At 47.9% G+C, this 10,360-nt stretch overlaps 1 long non-coding RNA gene across 1 annotated transcript; it reads left to right on the top strand.

Moving 5' to 3' along the window:
* The first annotated feature begins 1,920 nt into the window (after positions 1-1,920).
* LOC114671739 (uncharacterized) lies at positions 1,921-8,401 on the top strand. Its single transcript, XR_013402860.1, has 3 exons — positions 1,921-2,463; positions 6,507-6,665; positions 6,749-8,401. It is a non-coding gene; the product is annotated as an uncharacterized LOC114671739 (long non-coding RNA).
* The last annotated feature ends 1,959 nt before the right edge of the window (positions 8,402-10,360 follow it).

Raw genomic sequence — 10,360 nt, 5'->3', positions numbered from 1 at the left:
TCCTTCCCATCACACCACTCCTGACCACCCTTTCCACACTGCAGCCTGCCCTCCCCATCTGTCTTTTCTCCTGCTGTCCTTCTGGTGCTCTCCCTGCTTTTCTATACCTCATGTCTGCTGTGGAAAGCCCGCCTCCTCAAGACCACCCCTTCATGGGATTTCTTACAGGTCCCACATCCACCTCTAAGCCAGGTACTCTGTCTCTTCCCCCTTACACTCCAACAGCACTTTTGGCCTTGCTTAGGATATTTGCATGCTCTGCCCTTCATCCTGGTTTGCTCTCTGTCTCTTCTCTGATTCAGCCTCTTCTGACTTCCCATGTGAGACCAAAAGCTACATAAGGGCAGAAACTGTCCCTCATTCTTGGTGGCCCTTCCTACAACCTAGAACATCTCCTTCGGCATAATGAAGAGATGGTGACACAGTGTTTGCAGAGTTGAATTTCATGAAGGGCAGGTCATGATGTGGTGCAGCATTACCCAGATGGTGTTCACAGAAGTTCTACTAACAAGAGATTCTATGGCGAAAGTAGTGTGAGAAACCAAGTGCACTCTGTCCCTTTGCTCTGGCTTGGATAATTGTCCTCTCCAAATCTCATGTTGAAATTTGATCCAAATGTTGGAGGTGGAACCTAATGGAAGATGTTTGGGTCATGGCAGTGGATCCCTCATAGATAGATTAATGGCCTCCCTCAGGGGTGAGTTCTCACTCTGTTGGTTCCCAAGAGAGCTGGTGTTTAGAAAGAGCCTGGCACCTCCCCCTCTCTCTTCTGCTTCCTCTCTCACCACGTGTTCTCTTCACACACAGGCTCCTCTTCACTTTCTTTTTTTCTTTTATTTCTTTTTTTTTTTTTTTAAACAGATGGGGTTTCCCTTTGTTGCCCAGGCTGGTCTCAAATTCCTGGGCTCAAGTAATTCACCCACCTTGGCCTCCCAAAGTGCTGGGGTTACTGGAGTGAGCCATCGTGCCTGTCCCCCTTGCTTTCCATCATGAGTAGAAGCAGCCTGAAGCATATGCCAGTGCCATGCTTCCTGTACAGCCTGCAGAACTGCAGAGGCAAATAAACTCCTTTTCGTTATAAATCACGCAGCCTCAGGTATTTCTTTATAGCAACACTAAATGGACTAAGACACCCTCCATGAAGAGAAGAGCCGCCCTGGGCATTAGATGATTAAAGTCTCTAAGAAGCCCTGCAGTAAAGAAACAGGCATAGCCCAACATTCAGCTCTGGCTTTCTGTAATGTTGTGATTTGGGCAGAAGGTGTGGAAGCTGCCTACTTACCTCTCTACAGGATCCTTGCCCATGTAGAGGTCATCTCAGAGTGGATGCTGTGTGTTTTGTTTTGTTCTTTTCTCTCAGTAAGACTGTGAGTTTATCACACTTTATACTCATTTCCCTTGTTTAGTCGCAGGTGATTCCAGGGCGATTTCAATTGACGATGCTTTGAACAGATTCTCCTAAAAATACACAAATCCCGCTGTTAGGAGCTAAGCCACTTCTGTTGCATTTAGAACCATATTTGATAACTAGTTTGACATGGTGACTCCTGTCCTCAAGGGACTTTTTGCTCAAGAGTGCAGTGACTAAAGCGTTCAGATATTAGATGCCCACTTTTTCTTTTTCTTTTTTTTTTTTTGAGACGGAGTCTTGCTCTGTCACCCAGGCTGGAGTGCAGTGGCCGGATCTCAGCTCACTGCAAGCTCCGCCTCCCGGGTTTACGCCATTCTCCTGCCTCAGCCTCCCGAGTAGCTGGGACTACAGGCGCCCGCCACTGCGCCCGGCTAGTTTTTTGTATTTTTAGTAGAGACGGGGTTTCACCGTGTTAGCCAGGATGGTCTCGATCTCCTGACCTCGTGATCCGCCCGCCTCGGCCTCCCAAAGTGCTGGGATTACAGGCTTGAGCCACCGCGCCCGGCCAGATGCCCACTTTTTCACCAGTCTTTGCCAGGTTTAATTCTATTTAATGGGTGTTGAATAAGCCTTTCCCATGTGTCAGGCACTATGCTAGATGCTTAGGCTACAAAATGTAATAATAAACTGTTCCTGCCCTAAAGAATGTCTCTTCTGACTCAGAGCATAACATATTATTTTAACATAATTCTGTGAGTGCTGAAACTCTGTTATCACCTGCACATAAGCAGGAGATGGAGAGGCACCAGTTGAAGGCGCTTAGCGGAGAGGAAAGGGAGAACCTGGGATGAGAGTTAGTTGAAAGATGCAGAAAAGTTACCCTGAGAATAAAGATAGCAGAAAGAAAATCTAATTTAACTTTTTTTTTTTTTTTAAATACACTCTCTGCCAGCAACTCTTTCTGCAAGGTCCTAAGGGTTCTAAGATGAATACGGCCCACTCCCTCCCTTCCAGGACTTTAGCTGAGGTTGGTTGGAGCTGAAGTCGGGCAAGACTCATAGGAACGGATTAAGGGAGAGAGAATCCAGAGGCAACGTGAATTCCAAGTATAGGTAATATATCTAATTTTAATTTAAATAATCATGTCTTGTCTCTAAGCTTTATTGTCTTTTTTTTTTTTTTTTTTTTAAGAGCTAGCATCATTCCTCTGGGTGTCTTGAGCCTGTAGACTTGATAACTGCGAATTGAAGAATTTCTCTCTGGTCCCTGGTCACCTTTTCCCTGCTGGAAACACTGTCCCTCCCTTTTCTCTCTTCTTGTGCTTCACCTCCATGAAGGAGGGCATTAAAAGAAAGGAAAAGGAAAAGTGCTTGCCTCCCTGTGTGCTCATGGCAACTCTAATCCTAGGATCTGTTTTGGAGGACTTGCTGTAAAGCAATGGCAGTAGCCATGTCTGGAACCTATGTCCATGGCTGAAAAAGCCATAGGCTCTGCTGTCAGGAGACCCATGTTAGTTTTGTCTCTGCTATTCATTGATTGTGTGCACCTGGCATGTTAACTAAGGCTCTGTGTGTTTACCTAATCTTCAAGATGGGGTAAAAAGATATTCACAGGGCTGTGTGTGAATTAGTTCTTGTGCACTGAGCACACTGTCCAAAAGACTATTTCACGTGTAATTCCCTTCCTCTTTTTCTTTAAATCGAAAGGACACACTTGGTCTAAGGGTATATTTCAGCTCAGTCATGCTGCCACCAGGACCATGTAAAGCTGGATTTGTCTGCGCTAGTCTGTTTGCACGTAAGCTCTTCCCTTCTCCTCTAAAGTGTAATTGTTATACCTAGTAGTTGGGAAAATTGTGTCATTGTGTTTGTACCTAAAACAGATGACTTAGTAATTTTTTTCCACTCCTTGGATTTATCTTCTCATTTTCTCTGGGTTGCCTTGAGAAAGACAAGGAGCTGGTGTTTATATTGGCGTGAAGGATTGAGAGAGAACATAAAAATGGGTGGGACATATATATGCAGTGATGGATGGAGACGTGAACACTTTTGGCTTAAAAATCAAATTTCCTTTGCTATTATACTCAGGCCAAGGAAGCACCAATTACTTCAGGTCTTTCCTGGAGTAATTAATTCACCTATAATGCCTTCCTCTCCTCCCTTCCTGTTGTCCCTTCCCAGTAGCTTGTTTTTCTTTATTCAAAGAACATATACTGAGGGCTCTTAGGGACACACACTGTACTAGGGGCAGAGCTCCCAGGAAAAGGCAGCAGGGGCAGGAGGAAATTGCAGGGAGAGGTGCACATGCACTCACAGCCCCCATCCTTGTCTGAGTCTGACACATCTGTCCTGGGTGGCTCTTGAGCAGCTCCACAGATGCAGTAATAAGAGAAAGGGGGCAGGAAAGGGCCCTGGGCTCCAAGGATCAAAAGGGGTAACTCAGAGAGGTGGAGTGAGTGGGCACAGGTCCCACAGGATGAACTGTGCAGAGAGGACTGGGGGGCAGCAGCAGAACAAGCCTGGCTGGTGGTGATGGGGACAGCCCGGGCCAATGGGGGTGACTCGTGGAAGAGTGGAGAGAAGCCAGCAGGTGCATGGCCGTCGGTGGGGCCTGCTCTCCTGACTCTTCTCCGCAGGTCTCACCCCTTTCGTTTTAGCTCCAGATAATGAGTTTCCATCACTTCGTTTAGGAAGGCACCAAATGGGTTGGGCCCTGTTTCGGGACTGGGGATGCAAACACAAGCAGGACCCCGTCACTGCTCCCAGGGAGCCCGCCACGTGGTGCTGCGGTTCCTGTTCAGGGCTGCGTAGCAGAATCACCCCGGGGAGCTTTTAAAACACACACCATCTGGAGATTCAGATTCAGCAGGACAGGGTGGGACTGCCATTTCCCTATCTGCTGGTGAACCTCGAGCTAATGAAAATAGAAAGAGAAGGACGAGGAGGTCAACACCCCTGTTTTCCAGGCACTGTGCTAAGTGCTTTATATAAGAGGAAGTGAAATATAGGAACAGCGGTGTGCTTCCGCTGGCTCACGCCAGCCCAGAGGGGTCAACTCTGTACCTTTCTTCTCAACTTGACATTCAGTGACATCACACTAGCACTTTGAAATGAGCCCTGGTGGGAGTATTACCGCATGGAAATTGACAAATGCTAAACACCGGGGCATTTTCCCCTCTAGAAAGCCAGTTGTTAAACATTTACCAGAACACCACTGCGTGTGTGTGTATGTTTCTTATTTAGTGTAATCTTCAAAATAAACCCAGATATGATCCATGGACTAACACCTGACAGCTTTGAAATCACTTTTAAATGTGTTGCCCTACTCTCGCAATACCCCGTGAGGTATCCTTGTCCCCGTTTTAAAGAAACATTGGCTCCAAGAGGTCACACGGCCAGGAAGGGACAGACCTGACATGAAAGCCCAAGCTTGCCTCCTATCAGCCCTCTTCCTGCTATGGCAGGCCCAGCAGGCAGATTTCTGGTTCTGAGCCAGGGTCCTCGTCACAAGGGCTGCAGGGACTAGGCCTGACCCCGTTCTCAGATGTCTGATAACAGGAAGTTTTCCCCAACATTGGGAGGTTTAGCTTAATAAATGAGTTTCCTGTTCTGCTTATTTGCGTACATTGAGTATTCTCATGCTATGTTTGGGCCTACATAGGCAGGCTTCCAGAGGCCTCCAATCCAGGGGCTTGCTTTTTCCAGGGGGATGTGCTGTGCCAGGGAAATGTGCCCTTGGCTGCCATGGAAAGAAGGGAATCTAGAACTTTTTAAAACCCGCCCCTTCAAGGTCTTGGCCAAGGCCATGGGAATTTCCAAATATTTCACTTGTCCCAATTGAGGTAGCAATGAGGACGCTTTGCTAGAACGAGGCTTAGAGATTTATGTCACCATGGAAAATCCCCAGAAGTGAGGGAAACTCGTTCTAAAATGTTGAAAATAGCAGCAAACTGAACCAGCCCTCGCAGAAATCGCCTGCTGTGGAAACAGAGTGTCCTGAGGAAGAAGGCAAGACAAAATTTCTAATTTCCAGGGTCTCTCTCCCCATACTTTAGGTTTTGTCAGGACCTACTGGTATCTGTTGAGATAGACAACTGAATGAAAAGCTAGTCACGTCATGGAAAAATCACAGTGAAAGACCTTTTTAAGACAGAATTTTCCTTCATGGTTAAGGGTTTGGGCAGCTGGGGCTATTCCACTCACATGAATGCCCACTCTGATTACCGCACTCAGAATTCTTAGTTTGTCTCTTATACTCGGTCGCCACTACCTGGAATTTCCACAGAGGGTGTCAAAGGTGACCTCCCTTTCCTGTCTGAGGGATGGGCTCCCAGAGGGCACTAGATGGGAATAGTGGTTTGTATTGTTGAGGACCCCAGAGGTTTTAGAACGGAAGGACTCGACGCCCTGGGCTTGCTGATGGGAGGTGGATGATCCCTTACCAAGCTGTGGCCTCACACCCTCCTATGCTCCCGACCACCCCCAGCGCTTGCTTGACTCCAGTGTGAATCTTTCTTTTCTTTTGAATCCTAAACACATGTCCCCTGAAGTGTTTCAGACAGGCGGGATCAGCAGCCACCCTACCAGTGTTTGTGCGGAACCCCCAGAGCTGACACTGGTGACTGTGACACGTGACCTGGCACCCCCAGGTGGGTGGGCCCCAGGTGAGTCCACCTGGGCTCCAGCCAAGGAACCTGCCTCCAGAGGTCAGAGGTTGTGATGCACGGTGCCGATGGACTCAGAATTCCAGACTCGGGACACAAGGGAAGATGGAAGGCAACTGTGTAAAACAAAAAGGCAGCAGCAGGAAGGTCCCAGCGAAAGCAGATTCACTGGCCAGAATTCCCAAAAGCCTCTCTGCAGTGTGGTTCCCAGACCAGCAGCAGCAGCTCACTTGGGGACCTGTTAGAAATGAATCTGCCTGTCAGTGAGAGGCCCAGGGGTTCCTGTGCTTGACGGCACTGCACTAAACAAAGCTGAGCCTTTGCCAACCCCTCTAGGTCTCTACCCACTGGCTAAGACTCGGTCAAGGGCACATTTAGGGCTGGAGTATTATACAGTGAGCAGAAGATATTTGCAACTTAAAGAATAGTGTTAAGGAGCAGGGGAACACTGATGTTTTTCTCTTGTCTCTCTTGTATATTATATCATAATAGATCTGGACTCAGAAGAGATTTAAGTTTCAAACCTGGCTTTGTCAGTTAGTGCTTGTGGGATCTCAACCAAGTCACCGACTTCTCTGAACATGCTTCCATATTTCTACAAAGGAAACAATAAGTGACTCTGCTGAGTTGAGCACTTGCAAGTACCAAGCAGTAAGTGTTTTACACCTATTTACTCATTTAATCCTCCTGACAACCCGTGTGGCACCTCTGATGTTATTACCCCCATTTGACAGGTGAGGACCTGAGGCATGGATGCTAATCAGCTTGCTGGAGATCACAGTCATGAGTGGCAGAGTGGGTCTCGAAACCAGGCAGCCTGGCTCTGGAGCCCACACTCCATCCACACACCATGCTGGGACCCCGTGGAGTGACCAGCAGACTGGTTGTGTGGGTTAGGTGGAACGGTGCATATAAACCACACAGCCCAGCTCCTGACCCGTGCTGGGCCCTCAGTAAGTTACTACTTTCATTATTATACATGTGTAGATGAAAGTTGGGGGGGTAATAGTGATTTTCCCTAAGATGATGGAATTTTAGGTGCCTTTGCCTTTTCTTACCTGTATATTCCTGAAATCAACGTGTTCTGCTTTTGTCACAAGAAGAGAGGAAATAATTGTCCTTTTTTTTTGAAGCGGAGTCTTGCTCTGTCACCCAGGCTGGGGTGCAGTGGCGTAATCTCGGCTCACTGCAACCTCCACCTCCCGGGTTCACGCCATTCTCCTGCCTCAGCGTCCTGAGTAGCTGGGACTACAGGTGCCCGCCACCATGCCCGGCTAATTTTTTGTATTTTTTTTTAGTAGAGACGGGGTTTCACGGTGTTAGACCCTTGATATGGTTAGGCCTTGTGTCCCCACCCAAATCTCGTCTTGAATTATAATCCCCATAATTCTCATAATCCCCACATGTCAAAGGAGAGACCAGGTGGAGGTGATTGAATCCTGGGGGTAGCTCCCCCGTGCTGTTCTTGTGATAGTGAGTTCTCACGAGATCTGATGGTTTTATACGTGTTTGTTAGTTCCTCCTGAATTCCTTCTTATTCCTGCCGCCTTCTGAAGAAGGTGCCTTGCTTCCCCTTTGCCTTCTGCCATGATTGTAATTTTCCTGAGGCCTCCCCAGCCATGCTGAACTGTGAGTCAATTAAACCTCTTCCCTTTATAAATTACCCAGTCTTTATAGCAGTGTGAAAAGGGACTAATACACCCTTCCTGACTTGCTTATGTGACTTGCTCATGTGACTGGTTCATGTCCAGCACGAGGGAGGAAAGGATAGAAGCCTTTCAGAGCCTGAGCCAAGCTCCTCCTCATGGAAGCGCAGAGGACACTTACCCCATCTCTGAAAAAGCTGCCCACACCCCACCTCCACCCAGCCTTCCAGAAGCCACCGGGAATGACCCCACCTCCACCCAGCCTTCCAGAAGCCACCGGGAATGACCCCACCTCCACCCAGCCTTCCAGAAGCCACCGCGAATGACCCGTAGGAGGGGCGGAGTGTGCCACTTGCTAGCGAGCAGAACCTCTGGGGAGCGGGGTCATCTCTGTGTCTCTGTTTCAACTGCATTTAAGATGAACATTCTTAATGATAAACCTTTCCATGTGTAAAGAAGGGCGTGGAAAAATGGATGTACTGGAGACTCGGGTAATGAGTTTCTAAGTGTGGAAAATTTTCCCCCAAAGTGTTTCCAAATATAGAAAACTCACATAATAAATGATGAGGGCTCATAAACCTTTCTGGCAGCAGTTGTGGGTGTCAGAACAAGGAAGAAGGAATTCCCAGCTCCCAGGGCCCCGCATCTCACACTGTCTTCTGGGCTACTGTGCAACCAATGGTTCCATATCTGTCCCTACCCAGGGGCTCCTTAGATGAATAACTGAAGTGAAATATCAAACGTATTACTGTTTTTTTTTTTAATGTCACTGATAAAGCCCCTAAAATAGACTGCATTTCTCCCAGCTCTTCTAAACCAGGAGTGTTTGGGAAGTGGAGAATGTCACTGGTGACATTGTTCCTTTCTCTTGTGTCTCTAAAGGGTTTTGTTGTTTTAGGTTTGTTAATGGTGGTCAAACATATGCCTCAGACATTTTTAACCTCCTGGTAGCCTACTGGACTCAACACACTGAAACCAGCCCTGGTTCTCTGCTGACTGCATTTACCAAGATTGAGGTCCTGTGATTGTCAGGTTGCTGCCAAAGCCAAAGCCCCGCCGCCCTACCTGCCCCCGCCACCCCGCTCCACCTGCCCCGCCCGGCCCCGCCGCCCTACCTGCCCCCACCCCACCGCCCACCTGCCCCGCCCCGCCGCCCACCTGCCCCGCCCCGCCGCCCCACCTGCCCCGCCCCGCCGCCCCACCTGCCCCGCCCCGCCCCGCCGCCACAGCCTTCCCTGCGAACCATCTTTAACTTCTTGGCAGCTGTGATTCTCCTCATCCCTATGGGTGGAGGAAGCCATAGGGGTGCAGAAGATCAGGGGGTTGTGGAAACCTACATCATCTTCATGCTCCCCAAACCTTTCTTCCTTGAAGCAAGGAAGGGCCTAGCTCTGTCACAGAAAGGATACTCAAAGACATAACAGAAATGCCCAACCAAATGGAGACAATGAGTGAATGTGGTCACAGCTGGCCCTAACAAGTCTATTCTAACTATTCTAACTCTGGTGAGCCCCCAAAGAATGAACGACCCCCTCAGAAGCTCCCAATATATCATTTCAAAAATCTTCAGAGTTCCCAGAGAAACCTTGGACCTTACACAGGTCTCCAGAACAAGGCAGGAGTTCTGGTCCTGTTCAGATAACCTTGTCAGAGCATCAGAGACACAGGCACTGTGTTGGATATGAGCACGTCCCTCTTGACCACTCTCTTCCCTCCTTTTATGAACAGAGAAAGTAGCTCTCATGTCCGGAGAGGCTACCAAGAAGCCCTGGGCACGTGTTTTGACTCAGAAAGTCCTAGAAGAGTAGAGAGAAAGGTCACCATGTTATTTTAAACCCAAACTTGATACTTGGATGTATTCATGGCCTGGCATACAAGAGTTGAGAAATAACTCCCCACTCCACTTGTCACGGCTCAAGGCCTCACCCATGTATCAGTCTGAGGTTTGGGCTCTACGTTTTGAGATAGATTAAAGTACCCAAAGAGATCCCAAGAAGACGGAAAACTATGATATAAAAAGAAAGGATGAAGATTAAGCCTACGCATTCAAAGTTCTTGTGACCCGTGGACAAAAATAAAAATAAAACCCATGCAGAAGGCTTAAATGTGTTGTGATTCCTAAGCTTGGGAAGAAAAAGCCACAGGATGATAAAATCTCTGCGTTTAAGTAAAAGAAGGAGACTGGTTATCTGAAGAGTGCTGATCTGTTTTCTATTGGCAGCTAATTCAGTGATTTTATTGCCACTCTCCCCTGAGTTTCTATCATAGGCAGGGTAGGCATTGAATCAGATAATCTTCTAAGGAAAGACTCGGAGAGTTCAGTTCAGGGGAGTGATGCCGAGCGACAGAGTTATCTCCATGGCTCATGCAAACAAGGCTTCTCAGGTGTTAGTGGTACTTTTTAAGCCTACCCAGTGACAACACATGGTGGAGAATCAGGGTTCCGTTCTAGAGAGGAAGCTTGAAAGACATGTTGGCTGAGAGAAAAGTAAGGAAATACATCATCTCCAGGTTACTTAATGATATAGTTTGGCTGTGTCCCCACTCTAAATCTCATCTTGAATTCCCATGTGTTGTGAGAGGGACCCGGTGGAGGTAATTGAATCATGGGGGCAAATCTTGCCCATGCTGTTCTTGTGATAGTGAATAGGTGTCATGAGATCTGATGGTTTCATAAAAAGGAGTTTCTCTCTACAAACT

The sequence above is a fragment of the Macaca mulatta genome, chromosome 13 (assembly GCF_049350105.2).
Source record: "Macaca mulatta isolate MMU2019108-1 chromosome 13, T2T-MMU8v2.0, whole genome shotgun sequence".
Classification (NCBI taxonomy): domain Eukaryota; kingdom Metazoa; phylum Chordata; class Mammalia; order Primates; family Cercopithecidae; genus Macaca; species Macaca mulatta.
This window is presented reverse-complemented; position numbering and strand designations above follow the sequence as displayed.